At 34.9% G+C, this 24,806-nt stretch overlaps 1 long non-coding RNA gene and 1 pseudogene across 1 annotated transcript in view; one reads left to right on the plus strand and one right to left on the minus strand.

Moving 5' to 3' along the window:
• Nucleotides 1-24,806, minus strand: part of LOC125175029 (uncharacterized) — a 274,631-nt gene that overhangs the window by 89,761 nt on the left and 160,064 nt on the right. The window lies entirely within an intron of this gene.
• LOC125175028 (28S ribosomal protein S33, mitochondrial-like) lies at nt 1,762-2,083 on the plus strand (annotated as a pseudogene).

Consider the following 24,806-nt stretch of genomic DNA (forward strand, 5'->3'; position numbering starts at 1 on the left):
ACTTACAAGGGAAAACCCAAAAGGCTAGCAGGATATTTTTCAACAGAAAATTGGCAAGTCAGAAGGGAGTGGCATGACATATTCAAAGTGCTAAATGGGAAAAATCTGCAGTCAAGAATATTCTATTCAGCAAAGCTATCATTCAGAATAGAAGGAGAAATAGTTTCCCAGACAAATAAAAACTAAAGGAGTTTGTGACCAATAAAGGAGCCTCACAAGAAATATTAAAGGGGATACTTTGAGTGCAAAGGGGGACCAAAAGTGAGAGTATAAAGGTAAGAAACACGAAAGCAGTAAAAATGAATATTTTTGTAAAAAATAAGTCAAGGAACGCACCAAAAAAAAATGATATACAATATAACAACATATGCCTAAAATGTGGGGAGGACAGGAGAAAAGAATGGTTCAAACTTAAATGACCTACAACTTAATATAGACTGCTATATGCAGAAGAGGTTATATACAAACATAATGGTAACCATATTTCAAAAACCATATATCAAAAACCACTAATAAACATGCAAAGAATAAAGAGAAAGAAACCCAAATATATCATTAAAGAAAATCAGTAAAACATGAAAGACAAGAAAGGATCAGAGAAAATCTCCAGGAACAACCACAAAACAAGTAAAAGAATGGTAATAAATACATTTTTATCACTAATTACTTTGCATGTACATGGACAAAACACTCCAGTCAAAAGACTCAGGGTGACAGAGTGGACAACAAAAACCATACCCATCTATAAGCTGACTACAAGAGACTCATTTTAGACATAAAGACATCTTTAGACTGAAAGTGAGTAGATGGGAGAAACATTTGTCATGTACATGGATGTCAACAGAAAGCCAGAGTAACAATACTTATATTGAACAAACTAGACTTTAGAGCAAAGACTGTAGGGGCGCCTGGGTGGCTCAGTCGGTTGAGCGACCGACTTCGGCTCAGGTCATGATCTCACGGTTTGTGAGTTCGAGCCTCGCGACAGGCTCTGTGCTGACAGCTCAGAGTCTGGAGCCTGCTTCTGATTCTGTGTCTCCCTCTCTCTCTGCCCCTCCCCCACTCATGCTCTGTCTCTCTATGTCTCAGAAATAAATAAGCATAAAAAAAACTTTTTAAAATTAAATTAAAGCAAAGACTGTAACAAGAGACAAAAAAGAACACTATATAATAATAAAGGGGACAAATCAACAAGATATAACAATTGTAAGTATTTATGCACCCAATACAAAAGCTCCCAAATATATAAAACAATTAATAGTAAACAAGGAAACTAATCAATAATAATACATTAGTAGTAGGAGACTTTTACACCACACACATGGACAGATCATCTAAACAGAAAATCAACAAGGAAACAATGGTTTGGAATAACATACTGGACCACATGGACTTAACAGATACATTAGGAACATTCCATCCTAAAACAGCAGACTATACATTCTTCTCAAATGCACATGGAACACTCTCCAGAATAGATCACATATTAGGCCACAAAACAGGCCTTCACAAATTAAGAAGATTGAAGTCAAACCATGCATCTTTTCTGATCACAATCCTATGAAATTATTAGTCAACCACAAAAAAAAAATCAGGAAAGACCACATACACAGAGGTTAAATACCATGCTAATAAACAATGAATTGGTCAATCAGGAAATTAATGGAAAAATACATGGACAGAGGGGAGGGCCTTCCAGGAGAGGGACACACGGGAGAGGAAGGTTGCGTGTAGGGATTCATGCTCCTTGCTGCCCAGGAAATGTCTTCACTTTCAGAATATGCCTTGCACATGAGTTGTCTCAGTGCCCGGCTACTTGGTGAAGTTGCCAGGCCCACTGATTCTAAAAACATGAAAGTGGTGAAGCTCTTCAGTGAGTAGCCTTTAGCCAAGAAGAAGGAGACTTATGACTGGTATCCAAATCACAACACTTACTTTGCACTCATGGGACACTACGTTTTCTTAACCTCTATAGAGATGAGCATCAGGACTTCAAGGAGGAGCAGATGCATCTAAAGAAGCTTCATGGCAAGGGGAAACCAAGGAAAGGAGAAGGGAAAAGAGCAGCAAAAAAGAAATAGTGTTGGTCGGTCCATCAGGAGAAAAAACTTCTTTCTCAGCAACTGACAGCAGAAGGTGTAATCATCTTTCCACATCTTGGGAGGAGTGGGAGCTTCCTAACTGAAGATTATTTGGAGGAACACAATCATTTCTCTCTTAAAGTCCAATCCAGTTGAATTGCAACTGGTTTCGGGGACATGTTATAATTCTGCAAAGCTGTTTTGGCCTTGGTTTTTTACTCAGATGTTTACCTCTTCCTCTAAAGAAATTATTTCATAAATGATTGAAGAAGGACTCATTTGGGCTGGAAATGTGATGTTGAGAGCACAGGGGCAAACTCATCTGATGAGCATCCTTTAATGTCCTCAGTATCCCTTCTTGCTTCCCCCACTGCACCAGCTCTGAACTCCTCCATCTCTCTGACTGCTCAGACACTGTCTCCACCACCAAGCTCATAAACTTTAGGTACCTCTCCACCTACTCCTTGGAGAGTATCTAATAAGATAGATTTGTGGGACAAGGCTGTACCTGCTAAGAGAGTAGTGAGTGAGTACCTACTGTATACAATGTACTGGGGCCCTGGTAATACCATGGTTAGCAATAGAAAACAGTCCCTACCTTGTGGAACTTTCAGGCTTGTGGGGAAGACTAAATATTATATCATTACACAAATTAAATTGTATTAAGTGCTACAAAGGAAAAATCCAGACTTCTGCGACAGTGTGGATCAATGAATGGCTCAACCCAGAGATAGCAAGAGGCCCAAACTTCAGGTAGTTTAAAGAAGGTCTCCCTAGGCACTCCTGGGTAGCTCAGTTGATTAAGATTCTAACTCCTGATTTCGGCTCAGGTCATATGGGTCATGAGTTTGAGCGCCATATCGGGCTCCATGCTGACAGTACAGATCCTGCTTGAGAGTCTCTCCCTCCCTCTCTCTCTGTCCCTCCCCCCATCTCTCTCTCAAAATAAATAAATAAACTTTAAAAAAAATACATGGAAACAAATGAAAATGAAAACGCAACAATCCAAAACCTTTAGGATGCAGCAAAAGTGGTTCTAAGAGGGAAGTATATAGTAACAAACGCCTATATCAAGAAGCAAGAAAAATTTCAAATAAACAACCTAATCTTACACCTAAAGGAGCAACACAAAGAACAACAAACAAAGCCCAAAGCTAGCAGAAGGAAGGAAATAATAAAGATTAGAGCAGAAATAAATGATAAAGAAAATAAGAAAATAGAACATATCAATGAAATCAGGAGTTCTTTTTTTTGAAAAAATTAATAAAATTGATAAACCTCTAGCCAGGCTTACCAAAAAGAAAAGAGAAAAAACATAAATAAGTACAATCATAAATGAGAGGTGAGAAATAACAAACAACATCAGAGAAATACAATTATAAGAGAATATTATGAAAAGCTTTATGCCAAAAAAATGGACAAACTGGAAGAAATTATAAATTCCTAGAAAAATATAACCTCCCATAACAGAATCAAGAAGAAATAGAAAATTTTAATAGACTGATAATCAGCAAAGAAATTGAATCAGAAAACTCCCAACAAACAGAACTCTAGAACCAGATGGCTTCAATGGCAAATTATACCAAATACGTAAAGAATTAATACCTATTCTTAAACTATTCCAAAAATATAAAAGTAAGGAAAACTTCTAAATTCATTCTATGAGGCATTACCCTGATACTAAAATCTGATAAAGACACTACAAAAAATGAGAACTTCATCACCTCTGATGAACATAGATGCAAAATCCTCAACAAAATACTAGCAAAATGAATCCAACAATATATTTTTAAAAATCATTCACTAGAATAGCGAACCCAGAATTGGACCCATAAATGTATGGCCAACTAATCTTTGAAAAAGCAGAAAAGAATATCTAATGGAAAAAAGACAGTCTCTTTAGCAAATGGTGCTGGGAGAACTGGACAGTAACATGCAGAATAATGAAACTAGACCACTTTCTTATATCATACACAAAAATAAAATCAAAACGGATGAAAGACCTGAATATGATACAGGAAACCATCAAAACCCTAGAGGAGAAAGCAGGCAACAACCTCTTTGACCTCAGCCGCAGCTATTTCTTACTCAACACATCTCCAAAGGCAAGGGAATTAAAAGCAAAAATGAACTATTGGGACCTCATGAAGATAAAAAGCTTCTGCACAGCGAAGCAAACAATCAACAAAACTAAAAGGCAACCGACGGATGGGAAAAGATATTTGCAAATGACATGTCAGACAAAGAGCTATTATCCAAAATCTATAAAGAACTCACCAAAGTCCACACCCGAAATACAAATAATCTAGTGAAGAAATAGGCAGAAGCCATGAATAGACACTTCTCTAAAGAAGACATCCAGATGGCCAAGAGGAACATAAAAAGATCCTCAACATCACTCCTCATCAGGGAAATACAAGTCAAAGCCACACTGAGATACCACCTCACGCCAGTCAGAGTGGCTAAAATAAACAAATTAGGAGACTATAGATGCTGGCAAGGATGTGGAGAAATGGGAACCCTCTTGCACTATTGGTGGAAATGCAAACTAATGCAGCCACTCAGGAAAACAGTGTGGAGATTCCTCAAAAAATTGAAAATAGAACTACCCTATGACCCAGCAATAGCACTGCTAGGAATTTACCCAAGGGATACAGGAGTGCTGATGCATAGGGGCACATGTACCCCAATGTTCATAGCAGCACTTTCAACAATAGCCAAATTATGGAAAGAGCCTAAATGTCCATCAACTGATGAATGGATAAAGAAGATGTGGTTTATATATACAATGGAATATTGTATATATAATATATACATATATATACATATATAAATATAATACATATATATATACATACACATATATATAAATACATATATATGTATATATATATTACATATATATATACATATATATAATATATATAGATATATATTACATATATATACATATATATAATATATATATAGATATATATGTATATATATACATATATATAAATATATATATTATATATTATAAATAAATATATATTTATAAATACATATATATAAATACATATATATATAAATATACATAATATATATTATTGTATATTATATATACAATATTCCGTGTAAATATACATAATACATTATATATATGTATGTATATAAATGTATATACATTTGTATATATACGTATGTATATAAATGTATGTATATATATGTATATATATAAATATACATTATACATTATATATATATAATGTATATAATATATACAATAATATAATATATTATATGTATTATTATATATAAATTATAATATTTATATATATTGTCTCATTGTTTGGCAATGAGAAAGAATGAAATCTGGTCATTTGCAGCAATGTGGATGGAACTGGAGGGTATTATGCTAAGTGAAATAAGCCAGTCAGAGAAAGACAGATACCATATGTTTTCACTCATATGTGAATCTTGAGAAACTCAACAGAAGACCATGGGGCAGAGGAAGGGGAAAATAAGTTACAAACAGAGAGGGAGGGAGGGAAACCATAAGAGACTCTTAAATACAGAGAACAAACTGAGGGTTTATGTGGGTGGAGGAAAGGGGAAAGTGGGTGATGGGCATTGAGGAGGGTACTTGTTGGGATGAGTACTGGGTGTTGTATGGAAACCAATTTGACAATAAATTATATTAAATTAATTAATTAGTTAATTAATTAAAAATCATTCACCATGATCAAGTGGGATTTATTCCCAGTAAGTAAGGGTGCTTCAATATTTGCAAAGTAATCAATGTGATACATAACATCAGTAGCAGAAAGGATAAAAACCATATGATCATTTCAATAGATGTAGACAAAGCATTTAACAAAGTACAACCTCCATCCATGATAAAAGCCCTCAACAAAGTAGGTTTGAGGGAACATACCTCAACACAATAAAGCCCATATATGAAAAACCCATAGCTAACATCATCCTAAATGAAAAAAACTGAGAGCTTTTCTTCAATGGTCAGGAACAAGACAGTCCACTCTCACCACTGTTACTTAACATAGTACTGGAAGTCTTGGCCACAGCAATCAAACAACAAAAAGAAATAAAAGATATCCAAACTGGCAAGGAAGAAGTAAAATTTTTACTATTTGCAGATGACATGATACTATACAGATAAAACCTGAAAGACTCCACCAAAAAACTTCTGGAATTGATAAATGAATTTAGTAAAGTTGCAGGATACAAAATCAATTATACAGAAACATGCTGCATTTCTATACACCAATAATGAAACAGCAGAAAGAGAAATTAAGGAATCAATCTCACTTACAACTGCACGAAAAATAATAATATAGCTAGGAATAAACCTAACCAAAGAGTTGAAAGACCTGTATTTTGAAAACTGTAAAGCATTGATGAAATAAACTGAAGAGGACACAAAGAAATGGAAAGACATTCCATGCTCATGGATTAGAAGAACAAATAATGTTAAAAATGTCTGTACTACCCAAAGCAATCTCCAGATTTAATGCAACCCCTACCAAAATACCAACAGGATTTTCACAGAGCTAGAACAAACAATCCTAACATTTGTATGGAACCACAAAACACCCCGAATAGCCAAAGCAAACCTGAAAAAGAAAAGCAAAGATGGAGGCATCACAATTCCACACTTTCAAGTTATATTACACAGCTATAATCAAAACTATGGCATTGGCACAAACATAGACATATAGATCAATAGAACAGAGTAAAAAACCTAGAAGTGAACCCACAATTAGATATTCAATTAATCTTTAACAAAGCAGGAAATAATATCCAGTGGGAAAAAGACAACTTCTTCAGCAAATGGTATTGGGAAAACTGGACAGCAACATGCAAAAGAGGGAAACTGGACCATTTTCTTATACCATACACAAAAATAGGGGCACCTGGGTGGCTCAGTCAGTTAAGTAGTCAACTTGGGCTCAGGTCATGATTTCACAGTTTGTGAGTTTGAGCCCTCCATCGGGCTCCACACTGGCAATGCAAAGCCTAATTGGTATCCTTGTTTTCTCTCTCTCTCTTTCTCTCTCTCTCTCTGACCCTCTCCTGCTCATGCTTTCTCTCTCTCTTACTCTCTCTCTCTCTCAAAATAAATAAATAAAAACTTTTTAAAATAATGGGCAGAAGACAATAGACATTTTTCCAAAGAAGACATTCACATGACCAACAGACACGTGAAAAGATACTCGACATCACTTATCATCAGGAAATGCAAATCAAACCTACAATGAGATATCACCTCATATCTGTCTGAATGGCTAAAATCAACAACACAAGAAACAAAAGGTGCTGGCAAGGATGAGAAGAAAGGGGAACTCTTTTGCATCACTGGTGGGAATGCAAGTTGGTGTAGCCACTCTGGAAAACACTATGGAAGTTCCTCAAAAAGCTAAAAATAGAACTACCCTCTGATCCTGGAAATACACTATAGATATTTACCCAAAGAATACAAACACAATAATTCAAAGGGATAAATGTACCCTGGAATTTATAGCAGCATTATCTATAATGGCCAAATTATGAAAATAGCCCAAGTGTCCATCAATTGATGAAAGGGTAAAGAAAATGCTGTGTGTGTGTGTGTGTGTGTGTGTGTGTGTGTGGTGTGTGTGTATAATGCACACAATGGAATATTCTTGGACATAAAAAAGAATGAAATCTTGTCATTTGTAATCACATAGCAAAATAAGTCAAACAGAAAAAGACAATTCATATGATTTCACTCATATGGGAATTTAAGAAACAAAAATGAGCACAGTGGGGAGCAGGGAGAGGCAAACCAAGAAACAGACCTTAACTATAGAGAACAAACTGATGGTTACCAGTAAGGAGGTGAGTGGGGGAATTGGTGAAATAAGTGATGGAGACTAAGGAGAGCACTTGTGATGAGCACCTGACCTGGTGAAGTATGGAGGTGTTGAATCACTAGATTGTACACATGAAACTAATATTACATTGTATGTTAACTAACTGGAATTTAAATAAAAACTTTAAAAAAATAAATGAGAAGAAGTATTGGCCAGTCCTCCTACCATCTCTAGTAAAATATGATCTTTAAAGAGATTTACAACTACAAATTGGAAAGGTCCTTAATATAGGAAATTTAAACTATTAAAAATTTAAAACCTTTAAATTTAAAGCTAAGGAATGTAAAGGCAGTAGAAAATATGGTATAATAAAATTAAATGTTAGATTTTATTTTAATTGGGGGACTTTTTTAGCTAATTTTCCAAGTTGAATAGATAAGTGTCCTGTTTTCGAGGGGAGACAGAAATGGATTCATTTGTTTGGGCTTTGATTTCTAAAGGAAGTTCTATAACTTAAAGTACATAGCTACCTTAAATAGCACAACCTAGATTTGCTACACATATTCTATAATAGTTTTGAATACAGAGTACTCAATATAAAGTGGCATTCTCTGATCAGGTTGACATCAATCAATCCTAGTCTCCAGGGAGAAAAATGGCAATAGAAAATCACATTCAAGCATAATGATTGTTTTCCAATCTGGAAATCAGTTTAACACAAACAATAAATCAACTACCACATGGTGCTATGAGATTTGATGTACAGTGATGTGGAAGCTCACTCTGCATTGTCCAGACCCCTTAATGCAAGGGGAGAATGGGAAGGGCTGCACCTGAACTCAGCTCCCCAGTCTCAGGACTCTCTTCTCCCACGAAAAAAAGGTCTGAAATTTCCCATAGATTTTATGCTCTCCAGGTGCTGAGCAGCTAGATTTCACAGAAGTCTCCTGAAAATAGCTGACATCTAAATTCAGACTGTCTGGCACCCATGTAGTCTGTTCCCCCCACCATCCTATTCCCAACAGACAAGATTGCCCTCATGTCTTTCCTATAAGGAGGAAGGGTCCTACCCTGGAATGTAACCCTCCTACATCTTGCCCCTGACCCAGCTTGCTTCCCTCGATGTGGGTCTGTGTGCCCCTTTATACTGGCTCTCAGATCTTAAGTTTTCCAAACAAGCCTTTTCTTTAACTTATACCAAATGATGTTGAAAATCTGACCTTAGTTACCTTGTATAACAATCTTCTAAGGACACTTTGTATACAAAGAATGATGGCAGTCTGTGGTGAAGGGGTCTATTCAGTAGCCACATTGGCACGGAAAGAATATAGATAATTTCCCTGATATCATCTGCCCAACTACAGTCAATCCTCATTATTCACAGATTCCATATTTGCAAATTCACCTACTCACTAAAATTTATTTGTAACCTCAAAATCAATCTCCACAACTCTCTCATGGTCACTCATGGACATGCACAGAATGAAGAATAATAATTTGAGTTCACTAACACATTACCAGCTGAGGTCAAATGAAGAAACCTCTATCTTCTTATTTCAACTTTCTTACTGTAAACAACTTTTCTTCTTGTGGTCTAGTGTTAACGTTTTTCACATTTTTGAGCTTTCTGTTGGTGATGTTGCTGTTGAAAATGACCCCCAAACATAGTGCTCAAGTGCTATCTAGTGTTTCTAAGTGCAAAAGGCTATGCTGGTGCTTTACAAAGAAAATACATGTATTAGATTAGCTTCCTTCAGGACTGAGTTATAGTTCTGTTGGCCAAGAGTCAAACATTAATAAATCTAAAAAGTGGTACTTCTAGGAAAAAAAATAGGTTATTTGCTTATTTGTACATGAAGATACTCTGGAAGTGCTAAAGTAACATCTATATGTGCAATGAAGTTATGGAAAATATGTAAAGTGAACAAATTTGTGGATTCATCAGATTAAAACCAATTAAAAAAGCATAGTGGAGAGCACCATTGTAAGACTGAAAATCAAAGAAATTTATGGTCATGTTACCTAGGGTCAAGAAAATGTCAAACCCTTCTTAGCTAGTTCTGGCTGCTTGCATATTTCGAAAGGCAATAAAGAGTAAAAAATGTTAAACTTCCAGGAAAGCAGGTTCTGCAGATCAGAAAGCTGCAGAAGAACTTTTTAAAATACCTGCTAGGTGTTATACAAAAACAGTTATGTGGAAGAGCAGGCTGTCAATGCCTATGAGACTGACTCGGTTTACAAGGACTTTGGCAAATGAACCTATATGAAGCAAATGGTGTTTCAGCTGACAAAAATGCTGTGACCAAAGGCTCGCAGAAACTTAACCCTGTATTTATCATAGGTGCAATAGTTCAGTATTCACTAATTCAGTGTTTGTGGCAACTTTATAGAAACATCACTACTATATGTAAACAGATTAGACCGTAGTGGGGTCAATTCAGGAGAAATGTTTTCCATTTAAATGGAGAATTGCTGAAATGGTAAATGTTTGAGGATCAACAGAAACAGTAAAGCTGCTGAGTGCAATCTGTCTTTCTGGAACAAGAGCATTCCATCAACTCTGATACACACACACACACATACATACCCACACACACATATACATACACACACATATATATATAATATATACACAAATATGTATCATATATATATGTAGGCTGATGAGGTAGAACAGATATATATTCATATACACACATTTATATCAGCCTAAAACCCCGTATGCAACCAATGAGTCAACAAAGAAGTCAAAATGAAATTAAAAAAAAAATACCTTGAGACAGATGAAAATGAAAACACAACAGTTCAAAATCTTTGGAATGCAGCAAAAACAATTTTAAGAGGGAAATTTATCTCAGTTCAGGCCTACCTCAAGAAACAAGACAAATCTCAAATAATCTAACCTTACACATGACAGACCTAGAAAAGAATAGCAAACAAAACCTGAAGTTAGAAGGAAGAAAATAATAAAGATCAGAACATAAACAAATGAAACAGAGATTAAAAAACAATAGGGGATATCAATTAAATCAAGACTGGTTCTTTGAAAAGATAAACAAATTGATAAATCTTCAGCCAGGCTCATCAAGGAAAAAAGTTTTAAATAAATAAGTCATAGGGATGAAAAAAGTATAGCATAGAGAATATAGTCAGTATTTTAATAACTTTGTATGGTAACAGTAACACAACTTATCATGTTAAGCATTTTGTAATGTATTTAATTGTCAATTCACTATGTTGTATACTTAAAACTAATATAATATTGTACGTCAACTATACCCAACATTTTTTAAAAATTAAAAAAAATAGTAATGTTTGCAGATAAATCTGTAGGTGTTGGTACAAGTTTTTTTTACTAACTGTTGCCTTTTTTTTTCTTAGTGCAGGCGCTGTTATTTTCCTTACTAAATCAACATTTCTGTTCTCTCTTAGAATAGTGCTATTTATAAGGTTGGTTTTATACTAGGCTCTATTTTGGTAAGTATATAATGACACAATGCAATATTGTGTTTTCAGACTTCTTTTTCTTAAACAGGCTTTAGAAGTCTTGCATAAATACTGGCATTAAAATTATTCAAGCAGTTTTCGGGCGCTTGTGTGGCTCAGTCGGTTGGGTGTCCAACTTCAGCTCAGGTCATGATCTCACGGCCTGTGAGTTTGAGCCCTGAGTTGGGCTCTGTGCTGACAGCTCAGAACCTGGAGCCTGTTTCAGATTCTGTGTCTCCCTCTCTCTCTGCCTCTCCCCCACTCATGCTCTGTCTCTGTCTCTCTCAAAAATAAATAAACATTAAAAAAAATTTTTTAAAGAAAAAAAAATTATTCAAGCAGTTTGATTTTTAAAGTAACTAAATGTTAAAAGAAATGGAATGTTTGTCAGTCCCAGGTATAGTACATAGATTCTTGGACAATTTGTTGATGTCAAAATTTGTGCATCTTATTCACAGTTGTCTCTGTCCCATTATGCTTTTAAAGATTACATTATGTTATGGTGTATTCAATCCCCTGGAGCAAGAAATATGATGGCTTCCTATAGGTGAAAATTCTTATTTTTACATTCAAAGTTATCATTTCTGCCTCCTATCCTTGACTTTTCTTATTTTCAATTAGAGATGTGGTGTTAAGAAATGAAACATAGGGGCGCCTGGGTGGTGCAGTCGGTTAAGCGTCCGACTTCAGCCAGGTCACGATCTCGCGGTCTGTGAGTTCGAGCCCCGCGTCAGGCTCTGGGCTGATGGCTCAGAGCCTGGAGCCTGTTTCCCATTCTGTGTCTCCCTCTCTCTCTGCCCCTCCCCTGTTCATGCTGTGTCTCGCTCTGTCCCAAAAATAAATAAAAAACGTTGAAGAAAAAAAAAAAGAAAGAAATGAAACATAATTTTAGGCCTGTATATAAAGTAGAATATGGATGCAAATAGAGTTTGTTGAAACATCACTGTAAATTGAGTACTGACACTTGATAGAATTTTACTACTTTCACATTGATATGAACGGCCATAATAATGGCTTATCTTCAAAATGTAACAGGGTATTTCTCAGAAGAAAAAAAAGGAGAAAAAGTAATCATTCTTTTTGGGACATGTAGACAATTCTGGTACCATAATGAAGGGAAGGAGACAAATAATTGGAACTGTATTATATGAAATATAATGAGACAGAAAAAATGGATTAAACAATCTCAAAAAATACAGAGCCAGTCTCACATAACCTCTTTACTTTCCAGAGTTTCACATTGCTATACTGTTTGGTAAGTGTTTAGCAAAGGAGAGGTAAGTAGGAGTAAAACTGTTCTGTGTTAATAATATTCTAGAGTTTAGATAACTTAATTTAAAGAAAAAGTCATGATCTTTCTACTCACTTATTTATTCATCAATATCCCTCTCAATGTGATTGAAATTCAAGGTTGAAAGGAGTTATAAAACCAAAGACTTAAAAGACAAAAAAAAAAAAAAGACAATAATAGCAATGCAGAATTACAATTTATGAATCATTATTCCAGGAAAATTGCATTAAAATTTTTATGTAGTTATCCACATTGCACCCTATAATCAAGTGGATTTGGCCACTATGACATCATTACTTGTTCATTTTCAGCCTGGTTGATCATATCACCAGTAAATATCATGCACAGTGGAAAACTACTCTTAATTATTATAACTCCATAAGTGTTTAAGTTAAAATATATTTATGAATAAAAGTAGTTTAATAAAAAAGAATCTATACAATATATAAGAATATATACAATAAGCAATATGTATCCATTAGTATCCAGATTATATTACAAACATATTACATTAACAATTCAAAATTTGAAAATTTCCACAATAATGAATTTTTTATATTCATCACTAAGAATTTTAACACATAACACTAAACAGTTTTTTGGTTACAGGGGAAATCTAAATGAAAATTATGAACTATACAGAAAAAACAATTACATCATTATATATTGAAACCTGTGGGATGATGCCAAAGTAATACTCACAGGGCTATCTATAAGCTAAAATATATTTATTATTACACAACTGAAAGTAAACGACATAAACTTTTGATTGACTAAACATGAAGAAAAACAAAATAAACCAAATATTAAACACTGAGATTCATCACCAGATACCCCTTCAAGGAGAGACTTTCTGCTCAGGGACATAAAGGGAGTGTGGTCAGCAGGCAGCCTCCAGCTGCCAGCTTCTTTTGGGTCCACGTCAGCTGCAAAGAGCCCTCCTTGTTTGAGGCCACATTTTCCAGAGTGGCCTACACTTGGTAACTGAGGGAGGTGGGATATAAAGACCCATTATCTTTTCCTAGTCATGGAACGAGAAAGTCATAGGAATAAAAGGCACAGTATAGGGAATATAGTCAATGATATTGTAATAGCTGTATGGTGACAGTAGTCTCTTGCAGTGAGCAAAGCATAACATATAAACTTGTTAAATCACTATGTTTTACACCTGAAACTAATATAACATTGATGTCAGCTATAGTCAAAAATAAATAAGTAAATAAATGAATAAATAAATAAATAAAAGAGGAAACCAAGATTTTCCTAGCTAGAGAAGAACTTATATAACCATAAAATCTCACTCAGAGGATAACCATTATGAGTCATGATGGTCTGAAAAAGCTTAATGGGTGTGTTTGGGTCTCAAAAATAGGTTTTGACTAGATTGAAAAGGACATAAGCATTTCTAAGTATTTGGGGGGAAGAAGTGATCTTAGAGATGATGATCTGTCAGATGAGAGGGTATGAACAAAAGGCTAAAAAAGAAACAAGAGTCTTGGTTGCACATTAACATAAGAAAATAAAAACCATTTGAGGTTTAACAGGAAGTGACATGAAGGCAGTAGTTGGCAAGAGTAAGCTGTGGGATCAACTGATACAAGTGGAAACATGAGGCCCAAAGGACAATACAAAGAATTAAGGGATGCAATAATGAAAGCCTAAACCAAGATGGTGACAATGGGCATATTTATAAAGAGGTATAAGTGGAAGTCATTTTGACACAAGGTCTGTTGGGCCTTATAATGGAATATGGGAGTAGAGAGAAGATACCAGTGTTAGGAATTGAGGAGGAAATCAAAAAGCTAATATGTGGTTGGGCTACAAGTTCTGCCTCAAACGTTGAACTCAAATTTGTACACGAGAGAAGAAGGTTCAAAAGCTCTAAGTCAGTAAACTAACAACACCACCCAATACCAATCCCTTGAACTGTTGAGAGTAGTAATATCCAACTACTTGATAATAAAATAATAAAAATCTTTGAAAATGGCAGAAACTGGGAGGAAAGGTGGCAATATGTTTACAGACAAATAAAAGAGGATAAATGATAATCTCCAAATAAAGAATGGGCAAATACTTAAGGGAATATGTGCACATTAAAGTTAGACAGCTAGGAATTACATTAAAAAAAGATGCAAGAAGAAGGAATTAGCAGTAATATGAAAGAAGAGGAGTCAGAGCCATGGGCTCATAAACTGCATGGAGGAACTAATTGAATTGTCAGGAGAATTTTTCCTGAATTACCTAGATTGAGGTTTCCCACAGAGGCCTGAAACCAGCTACTTTGATCAGGCTTTGGAGAATGGGAATTAAAAGCGTTCTGGATACAGAAATTACCATCTCCGTCTTTATGGAGAGAACTGTGGGAGGCAGGACTATAAAAGGAAGTCATTCAGGTAGTCTACCATTTTAAATTTCAGTTGACAGGTAAAAGAAGAAACTAAAGACAATGCTAAGGTTTAAACATAAATGACTAGGAGGGTAATGATGTCGTTAACATACATAGCAAACTCCAGAAGGAAGTTTGGTTAGAGAGCAACATGAGTTTAAATTTAAACTGAATATAGGGGCACCTGGGTGGCTCAGTCGGTTGAGTGTCCGACTTCGGCTCAGGTCATGATCTCGTGCTCCATGAGTTCGAGCCCCGCCACTGGGTTCCATGCTGACAGCTCAGTGCCTAGAGCCTGCCTTGGATTCTGTGTCTCCCTTTCTCTCTGACCCTCCCTCACTCATGCTCTGTCTCTCTCTCTCTGTCAAAAATAAATAAAGATTAAAAAAAGTTCATTTAAACTGAATATAAAATGGTAGCAAGACTTCCAAGTGGAAGTTTATTGCGGTCTATTGGAAACCTATATCTGAAGCCTATAGGACAAGCCAGGAGTTCAGGAGAGCAATAGAGTTCTAGAAATCAGTTTGAAAGGGGGACTATTTAAAGTCATGGAATTCTAAGGTGGGGGGATGAGTAAAAAAAAAAGCCCTTGGGGAAGTTCCACATTAGCAGGAGAAACAGGAAAAAAGAGTCTTAAAGGAGACTGACACAACATTTGAGAGGCATTAAGACAATCAGAACAAAGGCATCAATAAAGAAGCTTTTAAATATGAGGATATGACCAAAGTATACTGAAAGGTCTAAGAGAGTGAAGGCTGAGGAAAGCTCACCATAGTAGTTTGGATCTAGACAAGGCTATGATGATACAGACTCATATTAACGGGTGGTTTAAACAAAGTAAACATTTATTTCTCTATTATATTAGTAGTCTGGATGAGGGTTATTCTGCTTAATAATTTATAAGGTTGTCAGGAATCCAATCTTTTTATTGTTGCATTATTTCTAGGATGTTGCTCTCTTCTCTATGGTTTCTGATGACTCCTCACAATCTCACATTTTAGGATGTCATATGGAGACAGAGAAGTAAGGAGACTGTGACCCAGAAGTAACACAAATCACTTCCCTTCACATTCTTTTGGCTTCAACTTAGTCAAATGGCTGAAATGTAGGCTATAGCTGAGTACAGATGTACATAACTGAAAATTCTATTTTAAGAGGAGGACAAATATTCACTACCACTGTCAATGAATTTCCCTGAACTTCTGATTTAGATAACCATTTTCTATACTCTCAAAGTACCTTGTCATACCATTTACCATATTAATGTGAACTGTCTTGTTTAAACATTACCCTTTTGAGACTATTATCACCTTGAGGGCATGGATTATGACTTATTCATCTTCATATTCCTATTTTCAAAAATAATTCCTGATACTAATAAATGCTAAGTAAAGCAATAATATTTGATGAATGAATGAGACAACCTTACAAGTAGATCCAGGGGCGCCTGGGTGGCTCAGTCAGTTGAGCGTCCAACTTTGGCTCAGGTCATGATCTCACAGTTCATGGGTTCAAGCTCCACATCGGGCTCTGTGTTAACAGTGCAGAGTCTGGAATCCACCTTGAGTTCTGTGTCTCCCTCTCTCTCTGTCCTTTCCCCATTCATTCTCTGTCTCTCTCTCTCTCAAAAATAAATAAGCATTAAAAAAATTTTTTTAAGTAGATCCATGCCACTATTTTGAATGTGTTATTTTTCTTACTATTGTTATAAAAACTATTTGTATATTTAGAATGATAGTCATGTATCAGATATATATCTTACAAATATTTTTCCTCAGGCTATAAACTGAGTTTTCACTTTCTTAACTATCTCTTGAAAGGCAATGTTTTAATTTTGATTAAATTTCAATTTATCAATTTAAAAAATAAAAATAAGAAATAAAAGTAGATCCAGTATTGGTACAACTTTTGCAATTTAAGTGATCAAGTTTGAAAAATTGTTTCCTCTAATGAGTATAGGAATGTTCTGGCACTTTTTCAGATACCATAAAAAGTGTCTGCTTTGAAAGATCCTTGAAATAATTATTATAATAAGCACTGTGACTTACACAAGGAAGAAAACAGATACAGAGAAGAAAACACCAAAATGAATTCATCAAAATAAAAAGGAAAGTACAGGTTGCTCAAAACCCATCATGTGGGTATACTCAGTTAAAACCTATGTCTATGACTTGTGCTTTTACTTATCCTTTACTAAAAGCTGCCCCTCCTTGTATATTCTGATCCAGGAAATTCCCATAAGACTAAACTTCTCCAATGCAAACATGGTTTAAGATTAGTTACTTATTCAGATACAACAGTATTTAGCTCTGTCAGTGAGATTTTTTTTAGTGAATGAAGCACCACAAAATGTATATTTCTGACTAGTTTAAAATACAGGTTTCAACTGGAAGGATCTCGGTGGTAGAAGCAGCTTCTACCTATGATCCTAAATTGCCTTGAAATCAGGAGGTGCCTCTAAGTGAGTATCTAGCATAGCTAACACTTGTTTTTCAATTATTTCTTTGCCAGTTTGGAAATATATACCCTGAGCTCAAGGACTTTAAAAGCAACTTGGAGACTCAGGAGAGATTGAGGGGCAAAACTGGATTAAAGCCTGAGACCTACAGAAAAAAAGTCTTCTGAAATCAGCTGATGGCATGCTGACAAAGAATAAAAAAACAAAATCTATATATAAAAATTAGCACTAGAAGTATACTTTCCTAATATTGTAAAGATTTTATATCTCCACTCAGCAGCCAAAATCACACTTACTGAGTCAGTCTCATTAAAGTCCTGAATAAACAAAAGTGTTCTAGAAGTTCTGAAAAGCACATTAAGAAATTGAAAGAAAAGTACCAAGAGTATAATTAATTGTAGAAAACATGATCACATATCCAGTAATTCCAGAAAATCATCAAAAAACTTAGAATTAATAAGAAAGTTATGAAAGTGGCTATGAATAAGTCTCTCTATAAATATATTTGTATGTATACACATAAATATATATGATATATACTTATACATATATAATATATATTTATATTATATACAAGTATATATGATACATATTATTTTATCAGCAATACTCATTTAAAAATATAATTCTTCACATAATAATAAACACAACAAAATATAAAGGGGTCAATTAATCAAGAAGAAAACATTTATGGGGCACCTGGGTGGCTCAGTCAGTTAAGCATCTTACTTTGGCTCAGGTCATGATCTTGCAGCTTGTGGCTGACAGCTCAGAGCCTGGAGGCTGCTTTGGATTCTGTGTCTCCCTCTCTCTCTGCCCCTCCCCCACTTACAATCTGTCTCTCTGTCTCTCTTTCAAGAATAAATAAAACATTAAAAAAATCTTTTTTTGAAAAAAGAAGAAAACATTTATGCACCCCCCAAAAAATGCATTTAGGAAAATCTAATAGCACTGCAAAGAAAAACAGAAAATTCACAATTATACTAAGAAATTTCAACTTGATAGATAGAAGTGATCAGAACATCAATAATGATGTTTAAGATTTGAATTATGCTACCAATAAACTAGAGCTAACATTTATATAGCATACCACTCAATAACAGTAGAATACACATTCTTTTCAAGTATACCTAAACATTTACCAAGATAGACCACATTTTAAGTCATAAAATTAGTCTCAACAAATTTAAAAGGATTCAAGATATACAAAGTTTGTTCTCTGGCCACAATGAAATTAAATTAGAAACCAATAACAGAAACCTCTCTGGAAAACTCTAATATTTAGAAATAAAATACGACATTTCTAAATCACCCATGGACCAAAGAAGTAAGCAAAAAAGAAATTAGAAAATATTTCACACTGAATGAAGATTAAAATATACCAAAATTATAGAATACAGCTAAAGGAGTTACTAAAGAAAAAATTTACAGCACTAAACTCTTACATGGGGAAAGAAGAAAAGTCTCAAATTAATGATCTCACCTTTCATATTATAAATCTCATAAAAAAGAGAAAACAAAACGCAAAGGAAGCAGAAAAAGAAATACTAAATATCGGAGAAGAAATCAATGAAAGAAAATCAAAAGATGATACAAAAATCAATGAAAACAAAAATTGATTCTTTGAGAAGATCAATAAAATGGATAAACCTCTAGTCAGACTGATCAGGAAAGAAAAGTGAGTCAGACTTTTCATCAGGAAAGAAAGTATGGAGACAACTACCTACCAGGAATGAGAAAGCAATTCTACAGATATTAAAAAGGGAAAGGGAAATACTTTGAACAACTTTATTCCAATAAATTTGACAACTGAGATGGGCAAATTCCTTTAAAGATACCAACTACCAAAGCTCACACAAGAAGAAACAGATAATCTGAATAGCCTAATATCTATTAAATATATTGGATTTGTAGTTAAAATCTTCTCAGAAACTTTCCATGTCTAAAGGACTGCACTATTAACTTCTACCAAATATTTAAAAGAAGAAATAGTATGAATTCTACATAAAGTCTTCCAGAATTTGAAGAGCAGTTAATACTTCCCAACTCATTTTATAGGGCCAGTATTACCCTGATACCACAACCTAAGAATATTGCAAGAAAACAAAACTATGGATCAATTAAATTTTCCCCCAAAATATAGATGCAAACATTCTTTTTTTTAATGTGTATTTATTTATTTTTGAGAGAGAGAGAAAGAGAGAGAAAGAGAGAGAGAGAGAGAGAGAGAGAGAGAGAGAGAGAGAGAGCATGACCAGGGAAGGGGCAGAGAGAGAGGGAAACACAGAATCTGAAGCAGGATCCAGGCTCTGAGCTGTCAGCACAGGGCCCGACGTGGGGCTCAAACCCACAAACTGTGAGATCATGACCTGAGCTGAAGTCAGAGGCCTAACCAACTGAGCCACCCAGGCACCCCAGATGCAAACATTCTTAATAAAACTTTAACAAGCAAACCCAACATATAATATTTACAAAAAGAGAAAATATATCATTTGACAATTTGTATTTGAATGAATAATACAAAGTTAGTTTAACATTCAAAAATCAATGTAATTTACCATATTAACAGACTAAAAAAAGAATAACAAAATATATGATGATATCGATAGGTGCAGATAAGATGTTGAAAACACTCAGTAAAGTAGAAATAGGAATTTCCTCAACCTAATGAAGTGCACTTAAAACTGCAGAGAATATCATTCTTAATGGTGAAAGACAAAGTTTTCTGTTTAAGAACAAGAGCAAGACAAAAATGTTTACTCTCACAACTTCCACTGAACATTTTACTGGAGTTTCCAAACAAGTACAAAAGGCATGAAAAATGAATAAAAGACATCTTGATTGAAAATTTAAAAATCATCTATGTAAACAATTGTATGCAAACTACCAAAACACCTACTATAATTAACGAGTTTAGCAAAATTCCAGAATACATGATCAATATACAATAATCAGGTATATTTCTTCTAGATACTAGAAATGAAATTAAAAATCAATACCATTTACCATAGCATAAAATATGAGTGATACTTAAGGATGAAGCTGATAGAACATTTGCAAGATGTTTACACTGAAAACCACAAACATTGCTAAGAGAAATTAAAGAAAACCTAAATAAAAGGAGAGATATACTATGTCTACAATTTAGAAGATGCCTCAAAAGTGATGTCTAATCACTATTTCTATTTTCCCTCTTCCCATTTTCCCTATATATCTGTTTTTTAAGCTTCTTATTATGAGCAGCACTTGGGTGGCTCAGTCAGCTAAGCATCCAACTCTTGATTTTGGCTCAGGTCATGATCTCACAGTTGTGAGATTGAACCCAGCAACATGTTCCATGTGTGGCACAGTGCCTGCTTAAGATTCTCTCTCTCTCCCTCTGCCCCTCTCCCCCATTTGTGTTCTCTCATTCTCTCTAAATAAACAAACAAACATTATGAAAATATTAAACAAATCCAAAATAAAGAATAGTGTAATAAACCCCCATATCCTCATCACCCAGTGTCAATAATTATAAACCTAATATAGTTCTAGTTTTCTCAGTGCTACTAACTACTACCCGCCCCCCACAAACACACACAGGATTATTCTGAAGCCAATTCCTGGTATATCACTCCATCTATAAATATCTAAAGAGAAGATCTCTTTTTAAAAATATAAACACAACATAATTTTACCTTAAAACAACTGACCATAACTCTCTAATATCTAATAAATACTTCTTTTACAGTCTATTGTTTGATTAAAATGAAGTCTATACTTGCATAGAGTGACTTTATAACTTATTGTCCAAACTGGGACATATCTGAGAGAAAAGGAATCATTATTAACAATAAGCAGGATAATCACAGACAAAATGAAATGTTGGTCACCATATTCTTATATCTGTTCTAATCTATGTGATTCCACTTCTTTACTTCTCTCCTTTCTTCCCATACCAATGGCAATGTATTTTTTAAAGAAACCAGTCCCTTTGCTCTAAGTTCCTAAGGTCTGCATTTTGCCCATGTTGTTCCTCCCCTGTATGCATTTTCTAAAATCTAGTAGGTCCAGAAGCTAGATAGAAGTCTGATTTTTTTTGACAAAAATACTTCATAGAAGATGTTCCTTTCTCTCTTAAACCCACACAAATCTTTTCTCTCCATCCTCAAAGAAAACTTCTGCTGCCCAGATTTCTTTAACTCCTTAACTCTATTGCTAAACCCAGTCCTCATCTTATTCAATCTATCAATTGATGACTTGCTCCTTGTTGATGCCTTTTTATTCCTTGGTTTTGTTTTGTTTTTATTTACTATTTTTTTTATTTAATATAAATTAGTTAACGTATAGTGTAATAACGATTTTAGGAGTATAATTTAGTGATCCATCACTTACATACAACAGCCAGTGCTCATCCCAAGTGCCCTCCTTAATGCCTATCACCCATTTAGCACATCCCCCCCACCCAATATCCTCCAGTAACCCTCAGTTTGTTCTCTGTATTTAAGAGTCTTTTATGGTTTGCCTCTCTCTCTGTTTTTATATTTTTGAGCCCCTCTCCCTAAGTTCATTTGTTTTGTTTCTTAAATTCCACATACGAATGAAATCATATATTTGTCTTTCTCTGAGTTATTTCACTTAGCATAACACACTCTAATTTCATCCACATTGTTGCAAATGGCAAGATTTCATTCTTGTTGATCACTAATATTCCACTGTGTAAATGTATATATATATATATATATATATATATATATATATATATATCACATTTTATTTATCCATTCATCAGTTATCCCTTGGATTTTAAAGCTCTACATCTTTTCTTTTGTACTCTAGCTTCACTGATCCCTTCTTCTTAGTCTCTTTTTATGAGTTCTCCTCTTCTCTCCAGCCTCTTAATGTTGGAATACATCCAAGCCTCCTTTGATGATTTCATCCAGACTCTGGGCTTCAAAAGCCATCTATATACTGATACAACATCCAGTTCAGTGTTCTCCTAGAACTTCAGACTTGTGTATCCCACTGCTATTCAACATCCACTCTAATATTTAATAAATATATTAAAGTTTTCATGACCAAGACTAAAACTCCTGATCTTCTCATTAAAATCTATCCCTCCTCAATTTTTTCCATCTCATTTAATGCCAACCCCATTTTTTCCAGTTGCTTAGTCCTAAAAACTTGCAGTCATTCCTAAAACATCTTTCTCATATCCCACACCAAATTCATCAAGAAATCTTGTTGGATATATCTGCGAAATATATCCAAGATCTAACCAATTTGTACCACCTCTCCCATTACCATCCTGGTCTAAATATCCATCATCTCTCACCTAGATTACTGCAATAGCCTCCTAATTGATCTCTGCATTATACTCTTAACTTTAATATTTATTAAACAGCAGCCAAAGTGATCCTTTTAAAATGTAAGTTATATTATATTTCACTCCTTTACTCAAAGCTATCCAAGGACTCCTCTTTTCAAGGAGAGTAAAGGTCAAAGTTCTTACAGTGCCCTTGTAGGACACTCTCATGTAGCTCTACGGTCTCTGTCGTGTTAACTCTGATCTCTTCCCACACTCCTCCTCACATACTCACTCTGTTATAGCCATACAGGTTCTCTTGCTGTCTCTCAAACACACAAGATACTGTCTCATTTGAAAGACATTTACTCTAGCTGTTCTTTGGCCTAGAACATTCTTCTCCTTGATGTCCACTTGGCTAACTCTCTCATGAAAAGATCATCTTCTTAATGAGACCTATTCTGACCTCCTTTTATATATTGTAATCTGTACTATCACTTTCCAGCACTCCCTAACTCCTTTAAGTTGCTTTACTTTTAGTTTTTTCACAGCACGTACATCAACTAGCTTATTATATTTTTCATTTATTTATTGTGTTTCCTGTTTTTTTGTGTGTGTATCTTCTCCTACTAGAACAAAGTCAGAAAACTTTGCTTGTTCCCTGATGACCCCCAAGAGCCTTGAAGAGCTCCATCTATGATAATCCCTCCATGTATTCAATTAAATGTTTGTTGAGTTAATGTTGAATGAATGAAAGATTACTCTTACTACTGTGTGAATACTGAACTTTGGTGGGGCAAGTATTAGGAGGTTACTGCAATGGTCCAGATGAGAGACACGAGTAGTCTGCTCCAGGGTGATAGTAATGGTGAGAGAGAGAAGTGACACAGCCAAAATGTAGTTGAGATATTTATAATGATAAATCTATCATTATATATGAAGGGTGGGAAGTGGGGGAAGGGAAAAAATCAAGAATAATCCTTACATTTCCTGGATGAGGACCTGGGTGGCTAATTATGTTATGGAATGATTAAGAGGACAAGAAAACAAAGTAGGGGATGGATCAGGAGTCCATATTGAATGGCAAGTTTTAGATGAACCATCTAACAGGTAATTTCAAGCAAGTGATTAGAAAAAAGAGTGAAAATTAAAGTTCTCACCTATGTTTAGAAATTTTGGAATTATCAATATAAGAACAGAATTAAAATCTACAGGAATGGGCAGATGAGAGAGTAGATACATTTTAATCATCTCTTGAAGAGGATCTTACTTTGGGCCTTGGATGAGAGTAAATGATACTAAGAAGAAGTAGTGAGGTGGGAGAAAAGCAGAAGGAAATAGCATGGTAAGAGCCAAGAGACAAAAATATTTCAAGAAGCTGTCAAGTGTTCATGCCTTTGGAAACACATACATCATTTGTGGCACCATTGGTGGATGTAGTCTCAGTGAAATGGTGAGGGTAGAAGTCAAATTATGTTCCAATATACCACTATGCTTCCTTATAATTTCATTACAGCAGGAAGTAAAATTCCTATAATCTTTCAGTCTAATCAGGTCAACACAATTATATACTTAACGACTCAAGGGTAACAAAAGGTAAGAAGTAGTAGACAAGTAGTGTAGATATGAAATTGTGTTTTGAATGCACAGAGCTGGTTGGGTATATTGAACTGGTAGTAACACCAAGCAGTACCACTGATGATCACAGAATCTAAGGAATGGAAATAATAGTGAAGTAACATCCCAGAGGGAGAAAATGTATGGCATGCAAATCTATTGTAATCAATCACAGCACTTACTTGTTCCTCTTGAGCTGGGACAGTGTCAGAGGCCCATTGGACTCCAGGCAGGCTTTACCAATTGATCACAGTTGGCAGGGGAATTAAACCAATTTGCCATCCTTATCCTAACTCCCATCCAGGTCCCATCACCTTGACTAATCCCATTTACTTCACCTCTACAAGATCACAAGCAGATGGGGTACCT

Source organism: Prionailurus viverrinus, chromosome C2 (genome assembly GCF_022837055.1).
Source record: "Prionailurus viverrinus isolate Anna chromosome C2, UM_Priviv_1.0, whole genome shotgun sequence".
NCBI lineage: Eukaryota > Metazoa > Chordata > Mammalia > Carnivora > Felidae > Prionailurus > Prionailurus viverrinus.